The sequence below is a fragment of the Talpa europaea genome (assembly GCF_964194135.1).
Source record: "Talpa europaea genome assembly, chromosome: 7".
Classification (NCBI taxonomy): domain Eukaryota; kingdom Metazoa; phylum Chordata; class Mammalia; order Eulipotyphla; family Talpidae; genus Talpa; species Talpa europaea.
The window spans coordinates 23,835,048-23,857,221 of record NC_140074.1 but is presented as its reverse complement, the minus strand read 5'-3'; the positions used below and the strand labels follow the sequence as shown (position 1 = coordinate 23,857,221).

Sequence of the window (22,174 nt, the reverse complement as noted above, 5' to 3'; positions counted from 1 at the left end):
TTTGCCTTCCTGATTCCTGCTTTGGTTCACACAGCTTGACTCTGTGTTCAGCCTGGTCCTAGGTTTCAGCCACCCTCTTCGCCCAACCTTTTATACCCTTTACATTCAGTCATGTGTAAGAGCCACCCTTTCCCCAGGCCCCACAGTTGTCCTAAGGAGCCCATTCTGGTCTTGATCAATCTTTCCCTGAATCCTCCCAAAGGAGAAATAGAATCTATTAGAACTGTAAATTCCAATTGGGAGGCTTCAGCTCACTGAGAAATAACATCGGAATTGTTAGTCACCTGAATTGAATTTTATGAGTAGGATGGAGACACTGGTTTCATTTTGCACTGCTGGTATAAGATGGGTTAATTTTATTAAACGTATTGTTGTGCTGTAAATATGTATGACTCCTTAGAAACCATCAGTTTGCCAAGTCATATTAAGTCATTCATCTGGAGGACAGCTGAAGGGGTTAATGAAAAACAGCTGCATCAGTTGTGTCAGCGTATACTTCCTTCTGAGAAGGCATAGAAAGGCAGAGCCCAGGAAGCAAAAAGGAGCTTTTCCATGGAGAAAAGAGCTCTCTAGAAACTAAGATGAGTGTGAATAGGGTTTGGATGCTCAGAGAATCAGAAACGAAACAGATCTACTAATTGAAGTGGGCTGGAGTTAAGAATGGAAATTGTCCTACTGTGCCATTAGTCAAGGAGAATACATTGAGATGAAAGAACGAAGGATGGTTAGTTACATGAAGTATGAACAGTGAATTTTTAAAAATTTAATATCTTTCTATTCTGTTCTTTCTATAACTTGATACTCCTTTCTTACATTTAAGTTCAGTTTGGGGAAAAAAAGAATTAACTGCATTAAAATTTGTTTTTTAAATTTGTGTTTTTTTTCCTTATGCTTTTCAATACAAACAATCTGCATCTATTATTTCTATAAAGAGAAAACAGTGAATTTGCCAATTGTAATAATTATATGACAGCATATTAAAGTATATATCTGTATTGCCTTGATAATTCTGTTTTTCATACACAAAATAGGAAGTTCCTATGCTTTGCTATAATATGCAAGCCAAGAAACTATATTTAGTTTTCTGTATGGCTTTTGTAGCTGAAGTTGCCATGCTTAACTTCAGGGAAGCTAAGTCAGGCTATTCATGTTGATGTGGCTACTAGTGATAGAAAGTTTATCCCATTTATATCCCTCTAGGTGATCTATGAAATCAATATCTCTTGTCTAAATAAAGCAACTAATGTTTCTGTAAGATTCTGGACTAAAGATTTTGCAGAAAATTATCCAGTTTGGTATGAGAGAAGAATGGTACATTCAGGCAAAGATAAATACTCTATGGTCAAAAGAGAATTGAAATACCCAGAATTGCCCTGATTCTTCACAGTCTTCCTGGCAGTAAATGATTCCTTAAGGTGATCTAAACAAATTCCCATTTCTTGCAATCAAGAGAGTATTCTTGTTCCTTGCTGCTCAGTGTTGTCCACAGAAAAATAACATTGGAATCATCTGGAATTTGTTTGAAAATCTCAGGTTCCAACTCAGACCTACCGGTTCAGAATCTGCATTTCAGCATGATCCTAGGTAACTTATATATAGATTAAAGGTTGAAAAGTTTTATTCCAGTATATCTAGTGGAGCAAACTTCTGTTATTGCTCAACATCCATCTTCTCTTTTGCAATAATAATATCTTAGGTGGTCACGTTGGTGAATTTTCACTGCCACATTTACCTACCCCTGCTTTCAGCTGGGGGAGATTACTTTCTGGCTAATGTGATGGTTGGAAGCGTGATGGGAGTCACTTCCAAGCCTTGCATTTAAAAATGGCTAGGTCTGTCTCTTTGAGATAGAATGTACTATGGCAACCAACAACCCACAAATGAGAGGCACAAGTTAAGGATGTCACAGCTATCTACCAGCACAGTGTTGTAAGGATGTCACAGCTACCTACAAACACCTCCCTTTGAACTGTTCCTTGAGAGAGAAACAAATATCTTTCTGGTTTCAGTCATCATAAATGGCGGCATATTTAGCAGTTCAGCATGTACACTAACAAACAGACTAATATTAACACGGCTACATGAGTGAGTGAACAGTCTCTTTAGAATTAAACGCCTAACTGATTAATAGTGCTAGGAACAGCACTTGAATTTGTCTGCTTGTGTCGCCTACATTGAAATAGGCAAAAAATAATTAAAAAGCAAGCCCCGAGTGGGGGTAGTAATATAGCTCAGAAAATAACCATAGAGTTAGTTGTTTTTGTTAGTTGATTAATGGGCAAAGATTATCTGGTAATAGTAGTCATCCAGCGGGCGTTTCTTTCCTACAAAAAGCTGGGATCATCAACAAACCTCCACCCAGTTCAGATTAATTGAGTTTCCAAGCCATTGTAGGAACTTGGTTCTGCAGAAGCCGTATTCCAGGAAAAGCCTTCCTGGGTTTGCATAAATCCCCAACTTTGCAAATCAGAATGGAAATAAAACCAAACATTTTCAGTTGATGAAATTTACTTTAAAAAATATGAACTTTTAGTAATGTTCATTAGTCAGAGACTTCCCAGTAATTCATAGCTCTACTGTGTTACAAGAAAATAACCAAATCCATCTGGGATTTGGAGCATTTCGAGACATAGAATTACTGAATTACTTGGAATCAGGATGACAAAATAAAAACTCATACCAAACCAGGCATGGAGACATTTTCTTAATCATTGTTGGCTGAACATTCATTTAATGCCTTAGTGTAGAAGGTGAAATGCCAGATACAAGCTCTGGTTATTGACATCTTATTGTACTTTGTGGTATTTGTATATTTATGTTTTAAGGACACTGTGGATAATAGGCAGACCCTTTAAACAGCACCCCTTACTGAATGGGCCATAAGCAAGTCCCAGTTCTGTTTGCATGGGACATATAACTCACTGAAGTGCCCACCATAGGTGGAGCCAGAGAATCCTAAAAAGGAAAGGATAGTTGTAATTTCCTTCCTTTCCTGGATCCTTCTTGAGGTCAGCTTCTCCACTGAACACCACATGAAAAACCTCACCTTCAAGGAAACACCTGGTGTTCACTTCTATAATTTCTGCTGTGTCAAGATCCATTTAAAATTTTCTCATTTTGAGGCATGTGAGCAGCAAAGTCTTCTGCAACGCCCTCTTGAGGCCGTATGGGGAAGTCCCACATGGGAACCTGCGCAAGCACCAGAAGTTTTTGGAGATGCAGATCAGCTTGAGGTTTTTGGAGATGCAGATCAACTTGAAGAACTATGACGCTTAAAAGGACAAACATTTCATAGGCACTGTCAGGCTTAAATCCACCCCTGATCCCAAGTTCTCTGTGTGCATGTCCTGGGGGACCAGCAGCTCGTGACAAGGTCAAGGCTCTGGATGAACACCCACATGGACGTTGAGGCACTGGAAGAAAATCACTAAGAGAAGTTGGTGAAGAAGCTGGCCGAGAGGAATGATGCCTTTTTAGCTTCTGAGTCTCTGATCAAACAGATAACATGAATCCTGGGCCCACACCTGAATAAGGCTACAAGTTCCCTTCTTTGTTGATCCACAACGAGGACATGGTGACCACAGTTTATGAAGTGAAGTCAGCCATCAATTCCAAATGAAGAAGGTGCTATGTCTGGCAGTGGCTGTTGGGCACATGAAGATGACAGATGATGAGCTTGTGTGCAACATCCACTTAGCTGTCATTTTCCTGATGTCATTGCTTAAGAAGAAGTGGCAGAAAATTCGGGCTTCATACATCAAGAGCACCATGGGCAAGCTCCAGTGCCTGCACTACGGCACAGCTTAATAAACTCTACTGCAATCATTTATATATATATGTGTGTGTGTGTGTGTGTGTTTTCATTTTCACGTTTTTTTTTCTTAATAGTGCAGTGAAGCAGTGGGGGAAAAGGGACACTTCCTCTTCTAGATAAGGCAATTTTATTGCCTTTTTTCAGTTCCCAAGTTTGAAGAAAATATAAGTTCATGGCTAACACAAATTGAAAGTTACTATTAATTCTTAATACTCTTTACCTCTATCTAAAATAAAAGTCAGCCATTTATTATTGCTTTATCTCTAATTTGAGGGCAGTTTTTATGCTGTCTTTGAAATTGACAGTTAAAATACTGCAATAACCACTAATCCCTACATCATACGTCACAGGTTATAAAATGCTTTTCACATTCCTTCCTTTTGGGTCCTCACAATTACCCTGTGAGACAAGTATTAATTCTTTACAGATGTGCAAATTGAGCCCTCCCATAGTTAATTTGCCCAAGACACAAAGCCACAAACTCGAACTGAGGTAGATTTATCTTAATCCCAAACACTTCCAATTTTGCTTAATATGATGAGACTATGACCATCATTGTCATGGCAGCCATCAATTATGGAGTCCTTTTTATATTCCTGACTAAGAGCATAATTATATCACCTCTTGTAATCTTTGTAGTTATACTCATGGTTCTTTGTTAATTAGAAAAACTGTTGGCTTTAAGCAGCACAAAAACCCAGTGAACAGTGGCTTAAGAAAATAGGATTTTTCTCATGCAGAAATAAAGGAATAGAGGAATTCTAGCATTGTCGCCATAGGTAATTGTCATGAGAGTTCTAGATTAAGTTTCTTGGTCTTCCATTCACAATTGTATAATGACCACAAGAACCTAGAGCATCACACGATCACAAGGGTGACAAAGAACAGGACAAACCTTTTCTTCTCCTGCCCCTTTCCCATATCCAAGAAGCTCTCTTAATAACTTCCCTTTTCTTTTTTTTTAAAGATTTATTTATTTATTTATGCGTACAAGAGCTGGGGTACAGGCCAGAGGTGGGGGGGGTGAGAGGATTCACTAGAGACAGAGTGGGGAACAGAACAGACAGATTGACCAAAATGCACTGCTGAGGGGAGGAGCGGGTGAATCAGGAGAGGTCTGCTGTGCCATGTGGGTTGCTCCCTGGTTGGCGGGGGGATCGAACTTGTACTGCAGAGGCTGCGGACATAGGTTGCATCTTAACCCCTTGCGCCACCAGGGAGGCCCCAATAACTTCCCTTTTCATCTCGGTGATCAACTGTGCTCACCCCTAAGCCAGAAACTGGGTCTACATTTTTTGAGATCAAGGAAATGTACAAAATCTGGGCTCCACACAGGGCCTCCCTTTTAAAAACGTGCCCAGCAAATGCTGGAATCAGCTCATGCACTTTGCAGCCCACACATGAAATCATGTGAGCCAGCTGTGTCAGTACACAGGATGAGGTACTGCTTTGTAGTTTATTTGCCTATTGGGTTGCATTTTAAAACTCATCAGAAAGTCTAGTACCAGCTAGGAGTGACTGTCATGTTAATGAAGAAGACGTGGAGGGGTTTTATATTTACTAGGCTTTCAATAGAGTTATTAATAGTTCCATTTACAAAATGAGGAAATCGAATTAGGGGGAGAGTAAATTATTTGCCAAGGTTTCATAGCTGCTAACTCACAAAGTAGAAATTGAAAATTAGTTTTGTCTGACTCTGAGGCCCAGATTCCCATCATTGGCCTAACTCCTTTTCTTAAATAAAGCCTAGTATTAGCCCTGCAAATTGACACAGACTGGCATTCTTAAAAGCTACATAAAATTGATTCCTGAAGGAAATAGATTCCTAATTAATAAAAAAATGGAAGATTGATCTAACTGCTGACATGACTACTTTTAGGGACTTCGAAGATGTCATTAGTTATAAAAAGGGCAAAGGACACAGAACATTATGCATGTAGGTAAAAATTCTTAAAGACTTTTGGCCTTTACTTACTTGAAGGGAGAATCATCCTGTCAGAAGAATTAGAGATTCTAATTCTAGTTGCCAAATGTGCCAACGATTTCCTTTGTGACAGTACATATTCACTTAATTCCATTCTTTCCTTAGGCTAATAATTTATGTCAGTTGGAGCTCAGTGTTTTATGAACCAAGGGTGAAATTATTAAATTTTATTGTTTGTGATTCCTTCCTTAAGTTATATTCCTATAATTGCAAACTTACTGCATTCCCCAACCTCTATTTTGAATTTATTACTAGCCTTCTTACTGCCTTTCTAGATCTCAGAAGTAAACTTCAAATATTTACAAATCTCAATTTCATGTTTTCCCTTTCATAAATCTGTGGGCAAATTCAGTACTGGAGACAGAGAGTAATAAATCTAGATATTTATGTATTGTGCCAGGAGGCACTGCACAAACTTTCCCGCGTACCTGGTCAATGAGCTTCAGTCTTGACCTGTAACACTGGTTCTAGTTTAATCCTGAGACTCATATTAATAGGATCATTATAAAACATCTGGTGACTTATATATACAAAAACCCTCCCCTCATGCCTTCAGTCATAATTTGTAATCAGACAAGGTGGGCACAAATGTTCGCCATGTTAGAGAGGGAATCAGTGGTGGGAAGTTGTTTATTGCACATGTCTTTTAAGATGGAGATTTGGTGATGACCCACCCTGGTTTTAAGGTTGTAATCAAGTGAAAAGAAAGGCCATTATTTTGAAATTCTCTTATTCCAAATGCATTTAGTGCTTTAAAAAACAAAAAGTAAAAGTTCTTGGGGGAAAAAAAAACACACACACAGTGGAATTAAAAAAACATTACAGTAAAGGAGCCTTTACTAAACATGATACAAAATCCAGAAGTCATAAATGAGAAGCTGCTAAAATGGACCACATAAAAATTTGATGAGTATATTACAATACCCAATAGTCTATGCCATATGACCAGTGGGGTTGTAACCTATAGCTAAAACCAAAAGGCTCTTACAAGTGAAGCCCCCTGGAGGGGGTTGCTGGTGAGAATAGATAGCCCCAGGGAAAATGCTAAAAAGTATGGCATTTTGGGGTGGGGTGACCAATTAGAAATATAAGTGACTGTGGAGGGGGCATAGATTAATTCAGTCTTTGGGATTCAAGGTTTTGGGATCTTCAGCATTTGGGGTCAGCAGATTCTGGGCCCCACCACGCTGATCTTCCAGAAGGCTGTTGTGGGACTTTGAAGGTGAAGGCCTTCAGTAGCCAAACTGGGAGAGGAAAATTTTGGGGGTTTTGCAATTAGCTATGCGACTGAAACTGTTCCTGGTTTTGCTGTGGATTCAGCCTGGCAAAGGAGGTGAAGACCCAGAGCCAGGCGCCTCACTGAGCTACATGAGCGTGGCCATTTGTTGGGTCATTTGGCTGCTGCAGCTGCTGTTCTGAGTGTTGCTTGTCTGGTGCTGCGCTGGGGCATCCCGGCAGCTCCAGGAGCATCTCCTGTTTTGTCTTCTGCTGTCTTTGTGAGTCGGAACCTAGCCTACAGTCTGGCTGCCCCATGCTCCAGGTCGACAGAGGCAGGAAGAAGCCATCGTGGAGATGTGGCCTATTCAGGAGAGGAGCTCTGTGTCCTCAGTGGCAGGAAGACATCATCACAGCGGCTTTTGTTTCGACCTGAAAAACACTGGACACTGCTTTGGGTGAGGTAAAAGCCATTTTTGGCCTCAGCAACTCTTTGTTTTTCCCTGGTTTGTTAAATAAATCCCATTGTTGTTGTTCCCTGAGCCTGAGCAGTCTTGCAATTGTGTGTGCGGGTGAAGAACTAAGACAGTGACCAGTAAACTATTTGGTCAGTGTCCTTGGCCAGTTTTTAGTGCCACTTGCTGCCCTGTATCAGGGGGAAATATGCATGCCATAGAGCAAATATCTGCTTTTTTAAGAAGTAATAATATGTTACAAATTAATGTGAAAAGCAGGAGTAACTTAATTATAAAGATAGTTGAAGAACCTAAGAGGAAGGGTACAGAAAATTAAATACAAATGGTGAAAGAAGAAGGGATGAATGTATAGGATTAATATCACTTACAATTCTAGAATAAAAACAGTAGCAATTTTCCCAACATCGGATTGGCAAAAAATTTGAAAGTTGTGGTAATACTCAGTGTTGTCAAGTGTGTGATAAATAGGCTTTCTCCTGCATCGTTGGTGGAATGATAAATTTGTGTAGCCATTATAGAGCAAGTTGACAGAATCTATCAATATTAAAACATACCAGTGCTTTTTGACTTGGCAATTCCACTTCTAAAAACGTATTTTTCTAGCTCTTTGTACAAATACGAATGTTTATGAATGCTGGATTCACCACTATTTTCATTTTCAAAAGTTAAAATCATTCCTGAACCAATATCTAGCTGATAGTCTTAGATGATCAACAATTAAAAAAGATAAAAACAATAACAGTGATGACAGGATGGATACTTCAAAGGAAAAAAACTGGAATGTCAAAGGAATTTTTACCTGAGAACTTTGGGAAAACTGATAAAGCTCAGAAATGGTTCTTTATGAGTTTCCTGAAAATAATGCTATTCTGTGGAGCTATCACATAATTTGGAGAGGAAGGGTCTAACCCTCATTCAAAGTGATATTTGATATCTTTTTTCTTCCAAGAAATACCATAAAGTTGCAATGATGGTCAAAATTTTGTTAAATGTGAGAAATATTTGTTTTTTGATTTTTATGTGTTTTAAAAACATTAAATCTGAATGAAATGATTTTTCACTATTAACCATTATATTTTGGTCTTGGTTTTTTTAAAATTTTTTTTAAATTTTGGTCTCAGTTTTAAAAGGCCATTTCCAACTCCAGTTATGCAGATACAATGACCAGTCTATTGTTAAAAGAATAGACTGGATTACAAAGTTGTTTTCTCACACTTGGGTATGAAGTTTAAGTTGTATATACCTATATATGTATGCTTGTATATACAGAAAAGCACACAAGAAATTTGTGCTGCAGTACCTCCAGGAGAGAAACATGATGGGTTGCAAGATACAGGAGGGAGCAGCAACGTTTTACTATTATTTCTTTGTATAGGCTTTGAATTTTTTATTGTGAACGTGTATTTATTTTATAATTCTTAAAATCTAGCTAACAAAATTCATTAAAAACACAATCAAAATGAAAGTCAGAAACAATTTTATCACAGGGAGTTTTCTTTTCTTTTCTTTTTTTATTAGTCCAGAGGTTCTTTATTCTTTTGCACACTGTATCACTCCATGAATCCATTGGGAGTGGGTTCCTCCAGCTCAGGTGCGAAAGGCACCTGGGTTCTCACAAAAGAGTGCTTCTCTGGTGGAGGAGGCTGGCACTTCAGCGGAACCCAAGTACCTTTCTCTGTGGCCTTTTTTTTTTTTTTTTTACTGATCATTTTCTTTCTCTGGTTTCAGGAAGCTATATTGGCTCTCAGAGTGCTTAATATGCTCAATACGAATGTTAATTCTCTTGGCAAGAATCTTGCCCTTTGCTTGTGTATTTATAACAATACTTAACTACCTCCTGGGTGGCATTATAGACTTTTCCAGTTTTGCCATGGTAACATTTGGGGGTGTTCCTTTTTAAACAGTGTCTATCCCTTTGATGTCTATAATATCACCTTTCTTGTAGAAGCACATATATGCAGCCAAAGGAACAACTCCTTGTTTTCGAAAAGGCCTAGAGAACACATAGTGGGGTCCTCTCTTTCCCGTTATTTTGGTCATTTGGGGAGGTGGCGGATTTGGATGAATGGCAATAGGAGCTTTTCAATCATTGTTGAAGATAATCTCACTAGTGAATAAGAATTCACATGGCATGAATAAGAAAGCAAATATTTCACCAAAACAATTGTATAGTTTTAGTAGAAACTCTCTTAATTGTAAGGAAGGGGCTTATTAGCTACATAAGAAGTTTCCATAACCACAGTTATATTTATAAGGGGATCTAAAACCCTGTATTTTTTTCTATTGTCTTTTGTTTCCTGCACCTCATAAATTAGTTATTTAAAACTTCCCAGTTTGAAAATGTGTACCTCCTAGAGTATATTCAGCATGTTGTAGGGTTTCTCCAGCTCTTTCAGATTGTGTTAAGCTGTGCCTGCAAAGTGCTTAAGGTCCACAGTAGATACTTCACATGCTCTTTGGAGGACCCTTTGTGTTTCTTAGAAATCTTTGTCTTTCACACACTTTTCCTTTGCTCTTTTCCTCTTTTTCCCTTCACCCTTGTGCCCCCTGTTCCTGGTGTAGTTTGTCCTTAATGGCCATGCCAGCCTTCTCTGCCTCTGGGTTCCTTAGCCAGTCTTGAACCAGTCCTGAATCTGGGCTTTGTGACCTGCTCTGGGTTGCATATTAAAGAACTGGAGTTGTTCCTTATCCACTTACTTTGCTAATTATTGGGAATAGATAATATTTGTTGAACACTTACTATGTACTAGGTATGTTGCTGAAGACAGTTGTCAAGATGGGGGTCTCAAAAGAAATCATTCCCAATTTACAGATGTAACTATTTTTGTAATTCTAAAAATAACGTGATTCTGGTCCAGGAACATAGGGGATAAATGCAGCAACTCCAAAAGCATCCTTCATTTTATTGTCTACGCACATTTATTTTTCTAGAACCCATCCATTTCTCACTGCCTCCCTGCCACCACCATCTTTTGCCTAGATTGTTACAAAGGAAGGACCTCTAGTTGGTTTTCTTTCTTATTCCCTTCTTCTTAAAATTGTTAAATATGAGCCTTAGCTTGTCGATCTTCTTGCTTCCCATCTTACCATAAGAAGAAATAAAATATTCAAGAGTTCTCTAAAGTCCTGTCTGATCTGACTCTCTACCTCTCTGGTCATCAACTGTTAGTTAACTACGCTTTGCTCACTTACAACTCCTGCCATGAGAATTTAAGGAAAGAGAACAATTATATTTTCATGAAGTACTCAAGTAACGTTAGTTGGTAAGTAGATAGGGATCAAAGTTGCATGGTATTTTTTTATTGCCTCTCTAGCCCCACTCTAATGGAAGCTCTACAAACTATCATTTCATCCACAATTGTTTATGGATTCTAGAACAGTGCCTCACACAATAGTATGTGTTCAAAAATATTTGTTGAATTTATAATTGAGTAAGTGGTGAGAATAAATATGTTTGGAATGAGATTTTACTGTGTTCAAATTGTAGGTTCATCAATTACTGTATGTAATTTTATGACATCTTTCTTTTGCTGAACATCAAGTTCACCTCCAAATTTGGAATAGAGACACTGATCTCATAAATTTTGGGGCAATGTTTAGTGATATAGATTTCAAGTGTGTGGTAAAACGTATCAGTAAATTGTATCTATTTCTATTCCTTTCTTTCCTTTTCCAAGTTCCCCTCAAAGGAGGAGATGGGGAACAAAGAATATTTACGGGCAAATTGCTATTAATGGAAATCATTCATTAAATGTTTCTTGAGCACTTACTATGCTGTAGACACTGGAGATACAAAGAAAAATGAGTTATTATCATACCCTTAAGGAACTCACGTTAGTATAAGGACTCATTTTTTAAACCAAGAGTAATAAGGTGCAGAAATGAAAAGTTCTCCTTATAGAGTATGAAAATATTAATGCTGCATTGACCACTATTCTCCTTTGTACCTGTGAAAATTATTACCTTCATATCCTTCCCTTTTATATTTTTAAATTACACCTTAAATATATACTTAAACATTCAGGTAAACACAGCAATCTATATGCATTCAGATTCAATTAGTATCATTAAATTTTCAGCATTCCCCTCCCCTCTCCCTCCAGTAATCCTACATTAAATTTTCAGTTTGAAAATAAGGAATAAAAACACAGTATGGAAAAAGTTTATTTTTAGGACTGTTGAATGATTTTTAATGAAGAAGTGATAAAGGGTGCTTTTAAGTGATATGAATTAAAAACAAATTTAATCCATTTGAAATAAACTTTCATTTTTAATTTACCACTATGTGTTCATTAAACAGGAAATCACTGTGGATCTGCACAGTTTGGGTGAGTGAATATCAATGAAATATAGCACGCACAACAGTTGAATGGTCCCTGAATTGTTATTACTAGCATTTCAATTATTTATGCGGTAAACTGTATAATATAACAATAACATTAAAAGATAAATACAGACCTTAGCTCCCTGATGTGCTACTTCTTCCTCCAGATCATATTTACAATTAACCAGAAGTTGGAATTCCAAGTCTTATTGAGAAATATTTCACTTCCTTTTGTATTGTGCCGGCTCCTTCTCTGAGTCTCCCCACTGTACTCTACATCTGATGAAACATTTATTTGAACAAACAAAATACATATGTACAAATAAATACAAATGTCAGAAGCTGACACACAAATGCAAACACATGTCTTTACCTATATCCACCATCTGACAGCATGACAGGCTAAAGAGCATTTTGAATGGAAACTTCGCATAAAGCTTTGAAAGGAATGACCAGACAAAAGCACTGTAATCAATTTAATGTCTTTAGGAAATACACTTTTCTCTAAAAGTGTGATTCTTTGATGACTCATAGTGGTAAGGCAGGTAACAAAGGAATGAATGCCTGGAAGCCATGAATGGCAGGGTAGCAACAGCAACAGCTGCCCTACAGCCTCATCACCTGACCCCATGACTGATTGTGGAAGAATTAAGGGCAAGTTTCTGTATCTCTCTGCACCAGGATGCCAGGAAACCAATCATCACCCCATCACTTTGTTGGGCCATTAACAGAGCTTCCAGCTCTATCTTTGTCCAAATGAAAGCACAAAGAAAATAATTTTTCATCTGAAAAATCATCTTAAGATCCCCAAATGGAAAGTAAGGGGAGCAGTAAACCTCTTAAACTCCAGTTTGGCAGCTCTAACACACGGCATTAAGGTAAAAAGGTTATTTATGGCAGAAGAAGAGGGTAGAGAGAAGAATTCGATAGTGAGAGATGAAAGGACAAAAAGAGGCCTGGAGTCCAGCACCAGACATTGCGCCATTCAAATCTAAAGGGAACAATTTTAACCAGGAATCAGGGGCCACCAAAGGCAAAACCTGCGTTATTTAACTTGTAACAAAGATAATTCAGGTAGCATGTTCACCAAACAAAAGGTGATTATCCCAAAACGTTCCTTAATTTTGCCTCGTTTTCCACTCACTCTGCTGTTGTCCCTACAATGCATTTTCTCTATACTTGAGGACCACTATGCATGTCCTAGGTCGTCAGATGGTGAGGATGTGACTTTCTGCCTGCCAGTCTAGAATTAGGATTCATTTTGCAGGAAGGTCCTCCACACTTCTATTTTTAAAATTGTGTATTTTTATTGCAGTAACAATGGTTTACAATTCTAAATATGATTTGGAGATATAGGTTCACATATCTTCAGATATGTTACCACGCTGTGCCCACCACCAAAACACCCATAATCTTCCACCATAGTCCTTTGGGTCTTCTCCCCATTTGCTCCCCTTCTCTAGTCCTCTTGTTATAGAGCAACCCCGATATTAAACGGGTTCCTGGCTGTGGGTCCTCACCCGCGCGCTTTAAAGAGACTTATGAATACTCTACTACAGACACACACAAAAGGGTTAATAAAAGATTTATTTACAAGAGAAAAAGAAAATAAGGAAAAGGTACAACTCAGGGAGAAAATAGGGAAGTAAAGTCTTTAATGCGTCCTACCCGATCCGACGACCTGGAAACCCAAAGTCACTCTCAGAGCTGACCGGACGCTGCAAGCTGGCCGAGAGCCCAAAATGGAGAGAGCCCCCAAAGCCCACGTGTCTGCCTTTTGTATCCACCTGGCTGCTTAACCCCACCCTCAGGTACCAGCCACCTTCCCTTTGGTGGTGATGGGATTTGGAGTTCCCAGTGCCTTTGGCTTTGACCTGGGGTGGGGGTGGAGTCCACAAAGCCTGTATGGAATTTGCTTTGGGACATCCTTTTCCCCCTAACACTCTCACTCAGGTATCTTCAGTTCTACAGTCAGATATCTAGGGTTTGTTTTGGTTTAGTTTTTCTGTCCCTTTGTTTTGTTTCTCTGTATTCCACATATGAGCGAAATCTTCCCACAGTTGTCTTTTTCCTTCTGACATTTCACTTTGCAGCATCTCTTCCAGTTCCATCTGTGTTGTCACAAATGACAAAAGCTCATGTTTTCTTGTAGCAGAGTAGTATTCCATTGTATATATATACCACCTCTCCTTAACCCACTCTTTTATTGGGCATTTAGGTTGTTTCCATAATTTGACTATTGTAAATAATGCTGCAGTGAACATAGGAGTACATAAATCCTTTCAAACTAGTATTTTTGTATCCTTCTGTAATAGGATGATCCCCAGGAAAGGGGGAGTTTCCAGGTTTCCTGCCCCACCCAAGGGACGGTGGAGATGAGCAGAGAGAGAGGAAGATGCAGAGGAGACTGAGAAAGGAAGGAAGCAGGATGGAGTGCCAGAAGGAGACCCGGAGGAGGCACATGGATTAGAGAGACACGTGAAGAAACTGCGCTTGCCTTTTGTTCGTGGACAGGTTGACACAGATATGGGTGAGAGACCCGTGGGGAGGTGACAATGGCAGTTCTTGTCTTGATTTTGATTTTTCCCTTTTCCCTCCCAGACTTGTCTGGTTGTTTCTAACCCTTTTCTGTGGGTCCCCACTGGAAGATGCTTTAAACTTGTGGCAGGCTTTGGGGACTTGCTTTGGGCCAATCCCTTTTGGATGGACTTTTCCCCACGAGGGGATGGGTGACTTTGGGTGCTTGATTTAGAAACTATATTCTTTATCTTCTCTGTATTGTTCACTAATTGTATTAAAGTTCCTTCCCACTAAAGTCTCATTTGTTTTTTGTTGATGTGGCAGATGGCAGAACCTATTTAGAGCAGGCAGGTTTGGAGGGTCTGGGGTGCCTCTCTCCCTGCCCTGTAACAGAGTTGACTCCCAACATGATTTAGGACAGAGCCATCCATGGTTAGTCAGCCCCATGGGGAAACTGGGCTTCCCTATAGCACTGGCTACCATAAGCGCAAATGTATTTTTCGTTTCTCTAGTGTGTTTGTTTCATATGTAGATTTGCTGTTAAAAAACCGGCTTGGGCTTTGTGAACATTCTGTGTGTCTGTGTGTAATTTGTTTGTAGTGACTTGCTAAGACATTTAATTTTGTGTAAATTGTTCTGTGCAACAGTTTTACTCAAAAGATTAGGTAGTAGGTTGGACCATGTGGCCAGATCAAAGATGGCTTGTGGCGCTCTTGTATACTCAGAGGTTCTTGTTGCTAGGACTTTGGACCTTTTTTCTTTTTGCTATCTCTGCTGTCTCATTAGCATTTCTGAAGGCAATAATGATTCTTCAGTGATGTGTTGCTTTGTCTTTGACTACTTCCTGACTTCTGCCTGAGGGGTTTTGCAAGCCAACTGTGGAGCTGTGGTGTTTAAATTAGCAAATGTATGTGCCTGGGTGTTAAGGAAAGAGTAGCCTTAAGCAGTAATTGGTAGTTGCTGGTAGCCTTGATGGATTCTTGGAGATAACTTAAAATTTTGCAAAGTCTGGATCACAAAAATTAAGAAGATTTTGTCTGAGTCTGAAGGGATTTGCTGCTGTGAATTTTGTCTACACAGTTTGTTTTGGGCATGTTTGCCATTTCAATTCTGGATTTAATTGCTGGTGTAAGACAAGATTCTCAGTTTCTGCTTCTTACTAAGGAAAGAAGAAAGCAGGATGGAGTGCCAGAAGGAGACCTGGAGGAGGCACATGGATTAGAGAGACACGTGAAGAAACTGTGCTTGCCTTTTTTTCATGGACTGGTTGACACAGATGTGGGTGAGAGACCCGTGGGGAGGTGACAGTGGCGGTTCTTGTCTTGATTTTGATTTTGCTCTTTTCCCTCCCAGACTTGTCTGGTTGTTTCTAATCTTTTTCTGTGGGTCCCCACTGGAAGATGCTTTAGACTTGTGGCAGACTTTGGGGCCTTGCTTTGGGCCAATCCCATTTGGATGGACTTTTCCCCACGAAGGGACAGGTAACTTTGGGTGCTTGATTTAGAAACTATATTCTTTGTCTTCTCTGTATTGTTCATTAATTGTATTAAAGTTCCTTCCCACTAAAGTCTCATTTGTTTTGTGTTAATGCGGTGGATGGCAGAACCTATTTAGAGCAGCAGGTTTGAGGGGTCTGGGGTGCCCTGTAACACTTCCCTGCCCTGTAACACTTCCAGTAGATATATATCTAGGAGGGGAATTGCTGGATTTTCATGTTTTATTTATTTTTGTTTTGCTTTTTACATCTTTGCTTTTATAGTTATTAAGTACCATTATTTTACATGCTTGCTAGCATTATTTTACATGCTCCCTCTCAGGTATTGTCATCGCAGCCCTCCCACACCAAAGCATCCAGTTTTCCACCATTGTCCCTTGTTTTTCCCTATCTCCTGGATTGCTGGATTTTTAAAAAAAAATTATGTATATTTATGTATATAAGAGCTGGGGTGTAGGCCAGAGGTGTGTGTGTGTGTGTGTGGTGGGGGGGGTGTGTGACAGGATTCACCAGACACAGTGGGGAACAGAACAGACAGATCCACTGAAATACACTGCTGAGGGGAGCAGCAGGCAAAGCAGGAGAGGTCTGCTGTGCCATGCGGGTCAGCTCCCTGGCCAGCTGGGGATCGAACTTGTGCTGCAGAGCCTGCAGACATCTTCATGGGTTGCATCTTAACTACTTGCTGCACCAGGGAGGCCCTGGATTGCTGGATTTTAAGGTATATCGATTTTTAATTTTTTTTAAGGTTTATTTATTTATTTATACAAGCACTGGGTACAGCCAGAAGTGCGGGAGGGTGAGAATATTCACCAGAGCCAGAGCAGGGAACAGGACAGACTGACGAAGTACACTGCTGAGGGGAGCAGTGGGAGGCAGGAAAGGTCTGTGCGCCATGTGGGACCCTCACCCAGCGGCCAGGGATCGAACAGGCGCTGCAGAGGCTGCGGGCAGCCCAGCGCTCAACCACTGTGCCACCGGGGAGACCCTATTTTTGAATTTTTGAGAAACCTTCATCCTGTTTTCCAAAGGGCTTGTATCAGTCTGTATTCCCACCAACAGTGTAGAATGGCTCTCTTTTCCCCCACACACTTGCCAATACTTGTGTTTCTGTGGGCCACTCTCACAGGACTGAGATGGTATTGTAACAGGGTGGTCCCCAGGAAAGGGGGAGGTTCCAGGTTTCCTGCCCCACCCCAATGGAGGGTGGAGCTGAGCAGGGAGAGAAGAAGCTACAGAGGATACTGAGAAGGAAGGAAGCAGGATGGAGATCCAGAAGGAGACCTGGAGGAAGCACATGGAGTGGAGAGACATGCGAAGAAACTACAATTGCCTTTTGGTCATGGACTGGGTGACACAAATGTGGGTAAGAGACCTGTGGGGAGGTGACAATGGTGTTTTTTGTCTTGATTTTGATTTTGCTCTTTTCCTCCCACACTTGTCTGGCTGTTTCTGATCCTTTTCTGTGGGTCCCCACTGAAAAGTGCTTTAGGCTTGTGGCAGGCTTTGGGGCCTTGCTCTGGGCCAATCCGGCTTGGGTGGACTTTTACCCACGAGGGGACGGGTAACATTGGGTGCTTGATTTAGAAACTATATTCTTTGCCTTTTCTGTATTGCTTCCTAATTGTATTACATTTCCTTCCCATTAAAGTCTCATATGTTTTGTGTTGATGCGGTGGACGGCAGAACCATCCATTTAGAATAGGCAGGTTTGCGGGGTTTGGGCTGCCCCTCTCCCTGCCCTGTAACAGATTCTCATTGTGGTTTTGGACTTGATGATAAGTCCAAGTGCCTATTGTCCATCTGTATGTTTTTGGAAAAGTACTTATTTAGCTCTCTGCCCATTTTTAAATTGGGCCATTTGTTTTCTTGTTGAGTTTTACAAGTTCTTGTAACTCTTAGATATTAGCCCCAGGTCATATGTAAGATGTCTAAAATATTTTTTCCACTTAGTAGGGTGTCTTTTCTTAGGATAGTTCCTTTCATTGTGCAGAAATTTTAGTTTGATAGAGTCCCATGTGTTTATTTTTGTTTTATTTCCCTTGCCGTTTGAGTGGAGTCCCCAAAGATATCACTAAGGGCAATGTCACTCCCTACTCTTATTTTTCTTCCTTTAAATTTGCAGCTGAGGGGAGAGGTAGGGAAAGAGTCCTGTGTTCTCTCTCAGGGCACAAACATTCCTGGTTCCTTCAGGAGGCGGCTAACAGGTGAGTCCTGATGGGAGTTTCCAGACTCCATTCTGGAATTCACCCCTTCACAGGCAAGGAAGGGAGCCTGACAGATTCTTCTTACTTGCCCAGGCGGGCCCAATTGTTCCAATTCTCAGCCAGGCCAGCACTTCCTGCTGAATAGAGATCTTCTAGACCCCAAGTGGGGGAAACCTGGGCTGCTTCTGAGGCAAATGATGGCTGTAATCATTTTCAAAGGTTTTGTTTTCACCTGGGAAGGGACTTGAAACGGCAACACAGCACGCCTTGAATATTTATGTAGAGCCCAGAAAGCTTTTTCTTTCATTTCTGTTGTGGAAAGGGTAGCTCTGCAAGTTGCATCACTGAAGGTAAACAAGTAACACTGGTGGCAGGCAGGCAGGCAGGCAGGGGGCTGGGAGGCTCAGGAGGCAACTGAACTTCCCAGCCCCCCTAGATTGTTCTCTGGGCTTGCCTCTGTGCATCATATAGTGGTCTCACATCTTCTATAGTCATGCTGATTGTCCTCTTACTGTTGCTAGAGCTTTTATTCTCACCTCTAGGCCCAGGTGTGCACACATACGCTCCAGGGGTCCACCATCAGGCACGCATGCCCTACAGCCATGCTCCCAAGCCTCCTGCATTAGCATAAGTAAGGCCGCAGGTGATGGCCACAAGGGCTAATGGTATAAAAAGTCTGATTGATGATCCTACACCCAGCCTACAGGGGTGCAAAAAGAGGTGTAACAGGGTGGTCCCCAGGAAAGGGGGAGGTTCCCTGCCCCACCCAAGGGAGGGTGGAGCTGAGCAGGGAGAGGAGAAGCTGCAGAAGAGACTGAGGAAGGAAGGAGCAGGATGGAACCTAGAGACACATGAAGAAACAGCTTGTCTTTTTGGTCGTGGACTGGGTGACACAGATGTGGGTGAGACCCGTGGGGAGGTGACAATGGCAGCTTTTATCTTGATGTTGATTTTGCTCTTTTCCTTCTGGGCTTGTCTGGTTGTTTCTGATCCTTTTCTGTGGGTCCCCACTGGAAGATGCTTTAGACTTGCAGCAGGCTTTGGGGTCTTGTTCTGGGCCAGTCCCATTTGGATGGAGTTTTACCCACGAGGGGATGGGTAACATTGGGTGCTTCACTTAGAAACCAGACTCTTTGCCTTACCTGTATTGTTTCCTAGTTTTATTAAAGTTCCTTCCCATTAAAGTCTCCTATGTTTTGTGTTGATGCGGCGGATGGCAGAACCCATTTAGAATAGGCAGGTTTGCGGGGTTTGGGCTGCCCCTCTCCCTGTCCTATAACAGAGGGACAGTTTGAGGGGAGGCAGCAAGTTTCAGTCAGCTTGGTTCCCTCAGAAGGAGAGGCAGTGAAACCCTGTCCCTCAGACTTTGCTTTATAGGATGTTGGAAACAGAAAAGGTATTCTTTGCCCCCAAGTATTGGTGTTGGGTGTGTGTGTGGGGGGGGAGAGTTGGCCTTAAGCACACCTGTGGCTACTAGCACTGCCCAGCTTCAAATTTGCTTAGATTTAACCCCATCTTCTCTTGTAATCCAGGGCCAAATATCTGGAGGTGGGAAACTGGCCGCCATCATCTTACACTCCCCAATGTGGTGAGGACAACCCCTCCACTGGCCCCTTTACTTGGTAAAGTAAGTTTTGTTATAAAACACAGGAGGGAAAATGACTTTTTAATACTCTAGCTGCAGGTCAACGTGGTCCTTGGTTAATCCAATTGCTCTAGAAGAATGGGGGTGTGTGGTGGGTTAACCAATTGCTCTAGAAGAATGGGGGTGTGTGGTGGGTAGACTGGGAGTTAGCTAATCGTGCTGAGGGAATTTTGGAAACTCTCCAAGTCCAGTGGTTCCTAAACTTTTTTTTAAAAACATGGAATATGTTTTGTAAAGGCAATCTTAGGAAGAACTTTAATAGGAAAAAATAGATCAAAGCTGAGATGCCTCATTTGGAGGAGTTGGGGAACATGGAGCCTTGGAACCCCACGCGTTTCTCTCCTTCCTGGCATCAGACAGGACCCGGGGTGTGTGTGTGGGGGGGATGGGGTCGGGGGGCCGCAAATAGTCACTTGAAGTTACTTTTGGGAGATCCTGCGTGTAGAGGCAGGAACTGGACACAGTGCAGGTTCTCTGATCCCATGCAGACCGGGTAAAGGAGGAGTCAGAGTCCTTAGTGGTTTTTTTGCAGGTCTTATATTGGGGTTCACCAGGCATATGGCAGGCAGGGGTGCTGGCTGGGGGGCTGGCAGGCTTGCCAGCCTCCCAGCTCCCAGCAAGTCTTCACTCTATCTGGACTCTCTGGCGTTCGTTCTGCTGCTTTTCGGCTTCTGCTTCAGCTTCTACTACTGCTGCTGCTGCTGCTGGCGTCCCCGTGACGCCTCCCTTAAAAAGCACAGTCTTAGCTCAGCTGAATCCCATCTACCTATGCCCACACCCTATTCCAGGTGCCCGCCATCAGACATGCATTCAGGACAAGGATCCATCATCTATCCTGATGGCGGAAGGGCAGAAAAGCCTGATATTTTCTTTACCCTACACTGTGGTTCTTTCTGAACAAGTTGAGCACCAAAGGATTAGATGATCCCTAAGTTTCCTTTCAACGCTTTAGATCTAGCGATTCAAGTGTGTGCCTTCTGGAGTGCTCCTGTTGATAACTGACACATTTAGGAGTAGAAGGGAATGAAGGAGAAAGGAAGGAGAAAGCCACCCTTGTCAATCTGAGTCTCACAGGGCAGGAGTCCCAGACTGGAAGAATGTCTCAGATGTCTCGGCAGTGTTCAGCACACTGTGACACTGTTTGTTTTGGCCTTTTCCTCTGTGTGCAGCAGCAGGGTAAATGAACGTGCTTCATTTCCTCAGCAACAAGACTGGTCCCACATGTCCCTCCCTGGGTGAGCAACCGAGGAGCAAGTGGGTGTCGCAATGCTGCTGGGGACAGGCTGACAGTAGTACCATATTAGGAAAAGGACTGCCTGAAGATTCCTGGCCAAATGGCATCAGCAACACTCAGCCAGCAAAATCAGTGGAAGTGTGTGCAATCCTGTATAGACTAGGGTGGTATGAGCTCTGCCAGCAATGCAGGAAAAAGGATAATCAAGTGGGCCATGGTTCTTTAATAAGTGTAAAACTAAACATCATCAAAATACTGCAACACAATACCAGGGGCTGGAAGTGGTTAGTGTTGTGATTACAGAAAGGGCATCAGTATAGAATGTCACTTCTCACAAAGATCCAAGAAAACGTCTAACATTCGTTTTTATAAACAAAACCATAGCACACTGAAGTTATTTCTATTTCAAACATATAGTCATACCACCTTTATTTAGAACATGGGCAAAAGGGATTGGAATGGTATATAAATGGTATATAAATTTGGGACAAGACTTGGTATTGTATGTTACTCCTCAAAAGAGCAAAATGCAAAGCCCCTTCTAAACAACTACAGGGCTATTCAGCTCTGAAGCATTGTTAATCTTTTCATTAAAAGGCACAGTCGTTGTGTTCCAAATCCTTCTTCCAAAGATCAGATCCAGATTTTCTAGCTAATGAAACAATGGAGTCATTTCTCCAAAAACCAAAAGAGAGGCACTAGACAAATATTACAGATCAGATTATTATAGTCATGGAGACCAAGAGATTTGAGTGGGACACACACACTCACACACTCACATAGAGGCATATAGAACACACTCTCTGAAAGGAAAATATTAGAAGAAAAAGTGATAGACTAGTTAAAGAGAAAAAGACAATATGAATCAAACATATTCTCTAGAGTCAAACACTCCTGTTGCTGCTGTGACACAGTAAAGCTTTGTGTGTGTGTATGTGTGTTCGTGTGTGTTCGCACCACGTTTCCTTTCCATTCCTGGCACTGGTTTAAGAACCACAGTTGTGGCTTGTGACTGTGCCTCAGCATGCCAATCTAGGGTGTTGCTGTTTAGAGTAGTTAGCCTATTGGGAACAAAAGGCATTTGATCTTCTCTCCTATCCTGAAGCCCAAGCTACCTAAATGTAACTTTGGCTCGCTTTGTAGTGAGAAACATGCTGAACAGTTGGGAATGTCGGCAGAGCTTAAAATATATGGGTGCCAGTTCATTGTTGGCGACCACACTTTCCCTTGGGGTAAAAATCTTACAGACAAGAATGAGTC

General features: G+C 41.3%; 1 pseudogene across 1 annotated transcript; it reads left to right on the top strand.

The window, feature by feature from the left end:
- Positions 1-3,398: 3,398 nt before the first annotated feature.
- LOC311173664 (large ribosomal subunit protein uL1-like) lies at positions 3,399-3,807 on the top strand (annotated as a pseudogene). The gene has a single exon. The product of its transcript is annotated as a large ribosomal subunit protein uL1-like (transcript).
- Positions 3,808-22,174: the final 18,367 nt, after the last annotated feature.